The sequence below is a fragment of the Tursiops truncatus genome, chromosome 13, assembly GCF_011762595.2.
Source record: "Tursiops truncatus isolate mTurTru1 chromosome 13, mTurTru1.mat.Y, whole genome shotgun sequence".
NCBI classification, from domain to species: Eukaryota; Metazoa; Chordata; class Mammalia; order Artiodactyla; family Delphinidae; genus Tursiops; species Tursiops truncatus.
In genome coordinates, this window is record NC_047046.1 from 59809616 (window position 1) to 59813443 (window position 3828).

The following is a 3828-nucleotide window of genomic DNA, read 5'->3' on the forward strand; positions in this document are numbered from 1 at the left end:
TTCACTGAGGTCAGGTCCCAGGACTGCAGTAGTCATGCACCTGGACACACTGTGGGAGCTATGGAGGCATCTCAGACTCTGGCCTGGCCCAACCCTCATGTGAACATGTCCACAAAGCCCACAGCTGCTAAAGCCAGACCTTTTCCAACTGCAGGAGCACTTGTCCTTTTGGATGTTTCATAGGTGCTGAATTTAGGAAGCTGTAAGGGGAAGTGTAACTCCATGGTTTATGCACCCGTAGGGAGAGAGTTCAGCCCTTCTTCTGATGTCTCACAGCCCCGGGGCTCAGCTGTGGTTTCAGCCCCACTTCTTCATGTGTTCCTGCCATGGAGTCTGCTCTTGAGGTTGCCAGAGCAAATGAGCCTATCAGGCAGGAAGGAGCCAAGGCAGCAATTGGGGCAAGTGGGCCACCCAGGCAGGAGGATGCTGGGGTAGTGATTGGAATGTGTGAGCTTGTCTGGGAGCAATCGGAGCAAGTGTGTCACTCAGGCACGGTGGGGGGAGGGGGGAGGAGGTGATGGCAGGGGCACATGACCCAGCTCCAGTAGAAGCCCTCTCTAGTGCCTGTGGAGGCAGGAGCCAGAGCATGAGAAGAAAGGCTGCAATGGCAGCCTTGCCTTTAGTGTATCACTCAACAATGGTGTTTCCTTTCTGTGGCAATCTGGGCTTCCTCCATGAGCATTTCCCTTTGTGGAGTTCCTCATTCACGTCTCCTCACAGACAACAGCAATCCCTTCATCCAGTCTGCTCTCCAAACACCACGTTCCAGCACCCAGCCCCCGTGGACATTTGTGGACACCCATCTGAGGCTGGAGTACACAGGGCCGAGGCATGGACCATCTGTATAGGTCTCAGTCTGTCTTGTCTGTCACCAACCAGTTGCTGTGTTCTCCTCTGAGCCCCTAAAGTTCACTTTCTGTCCCAGTTGATCTTCCCACCAGTAAGGGGGATTTCCCAGATGTGAGAACTTCTCCTCACCTTCAGCTCCCTGCCAGGGGAGCAGGTTTCATTCTGCTTCCTCTCCTCTTCCTTTTCCCTTCTTTCTTTCATCCTATCCAGTTACATGGGGATCTTTCTTGTCCTTTTAGGTGTCTGAGGTCCTCTGCTAGTGTTCATCAGGTGTTCTGTGAGAATTGTTCCATTTGTAGATGTATTCTTGATGCATTTGTGCATGAGAGATGAACTCCACGTCCTCCTACTCCACCATCTTGGAATGTCTGAAAGACTTTAAGTTTTAAGTTGACTGTTTTGTATTTTATTTTTCATGTAATGGGCCATTATGAATTTTCGGTTGTTCTCAACATTCCCTCTCTTACAATCTCACCTGTTTTCACGGCTTCAGCCAACATCTCCAAACAAATAATTCTACAGTCTTTATCTCCATTTCACTTACCCTCATAAATTTTCACTTTGTATTTTCAATTGCTTGATGGATATTTTCATCTGGGTGCTCTTACAGTACTTCAAGCTTTTAAGTTAAAGTTTTAATCTTATATCCCAAATCAGCTCTTTTTCTAGACTTTACTATTTTCCCTATCTAGCACTTTTTCTGTGACCCAGGTCCAAAACCTGGAAGTCAACTTTGACTCCTTTTTCTCCTCGTGACCCATCCAAGTCCAAATAAACTGTAGTTCAGGGACTTATCGTTGAGTACCTGCTTTGGGCTATAGTCTTCTTGACTTGCCAGCTCTTATTATACTCTTCTAAGGATAATTCTCTTGAAGGCATCCTATGGGCATGCCTATGATAATGAGGTGGAAGGGAAATTAACTAAAAGAAGAATGAGGCTAATGTTACAGATACATCAAGAAGGATCATGAGAATGGATAAAAAATTTCACAGATGACTTTAAGAAAGATATAGCAGCAGAGTAGTGAGAACAGTGGTAGTGGATACATGATGATAAAGTGTTATAAGGGTGTGGTATGAAAGTCAGGGCTGGAAATACAATATCTTGAGGATATGAGGAAAAGGCAATACTAGGACTGGGCAGTAAGAGTGGGGCAAACCTTTACATATGTATGATTATAAAACATGTTGATTGGCACTAGACTGTCCAGATTCAAATCCCAGTACCGTTATTCCCCACAGCTCCCTGACCTTAGGCACACAGAGATTACTTCTCTGTCCCTCAGTTTCTTCATGTCTAAAATGGAGATTAATAATACATACCTCAAGGGTTATTGTGAGGATTAAATAAGTTTATATAGATAGAGCACTACTGTGAAGACAGACCCAAATAAGAGCTGCTTCTCTCAAGTAAAAAGTACTTCTGTAGTCTGAGCCAGAGGACCTGAGGCATTTTTCTGAATAATATCGGGCATAAGCCTTCTTTTAAAAACTAAGTCAGGGATTGCCTCATAAATGGACTTGCGTTGGTGTTGCTACATGTATGGTGCAACCCCAAATGACTACATGGTGTTGATAAGGTACAGATATTTCATGAAATGTATTATCAAAGGTGATTCCTTTTTTTTTAAAGGAGCTTGAACAAGAGTCTTTATCTGTGATTGGATTTAATCTGTCTCCTGTTATAATTTGTACCTATTAATTTATTATAACAAAGCAAATTTTCCTAAACATCTAAACTGTGCCAGGCTCTGTGCTCAATGCAAAATAGAGTATCAAAAACTATGATACACAATCTCTGAATTTATAACACAGTCAAGATATAGTTAAGGGGAGAAAAAAATAGCACAGATACTATGTAAATCAAAATATAAAACAGAATTTTGATGGAAAGCGAGAGGTACAATGTCTGCAGCATCTGAGGCCTATGACCCTGTTTTTCTGAATCTGTCTAGGGTGCCCTAGGTGGCGGAGGCTGACCCCCATGGTGGTCATGCTCCATGTCATGTTGGGATCCAGGATGCCACACAGCATTGCTTAGGGTATTGATGTATGTGGTAAAGCACATGTGGACATACATGAGATCTATTTTTCTCAAGAATTCATTGGAAGGTAGAGTCTCAGACTATGGCCTGATCTACAATCCCAGGCTCCAGTCCTGCACTCCTGATCCTGAGACAGATAGAGAGATACAACAAAGAATCCTTGAGCAGAAGTACTCATCAGGGATGAAGGGGACTACTCTCTGGTGTTGAGATTTGCTGATTTCCTTTGCACAATCCCACATTTTTGGTGTATAATTGAGTTGCCATGTTTTGGTGAAGGACTCAGATATCTTTGACAGTGTTAGGCACAGCACAACTCTTGATGAGATGATCTCTATGAGCATTAGAAAAGGGTAGCTGAGGGCAGGTGCAGGAGTCAACCTTCACTGGGAAACACTACATCAGGTTTGCCAAAGCGGTACCATAACAATTGCAAAGTCCATGCACTCTACGTCACGGCAGGGATGGTGAGTGACATACCAAAACTGCTGCCTCATCCATGAAAGAAGAGAAAAAAGGAGAAAGAGAAGAATATAATGAAAGGTCTAATCTCAAAACACAAACCAAAAAGAATCAGGTTCAGTTGCCATCCTCTTTCCCCAGTCTCTATGTCTCAGACAAGAGCAGCTTCATTTTCTCATTTTTCTGATCTTAGTGGCCTTAGGGATCTACATTCCAGCTGTCTTTTGACTCTGCCATTTGTGAGAGCAAAGTACTATCCAGAATAAGGTGGATGAGTATGGAAAAGGAAACAATATATTTGGCTTGGATTTCTATATTTTTCACAATCATTAACCAAAATAAACTAAGGAATGTTAATACACACACACACATATATATATATATTTAAGTTTAATCAAGGTTATAAAATGGAATGAATCTCATACTGTGAAATGTGAATAGTAACCAAAATTATCTCCTCCTTCCAGGCATT

General features: G+C 42.8%; 1 pseudogene; it reads left to right on the forward strand.

The window, feature by feature from the left end:
• Positions 1 to 326: 326 nt before the first annotated feature.
• Positions 327 to 3599, forward strand: LOC101336927 (malectin pseudogene; annotated as a pseudogene).
• The last annotated feature ends 229 nt before the right edge of the window (positions 3600 to 3828 follow it).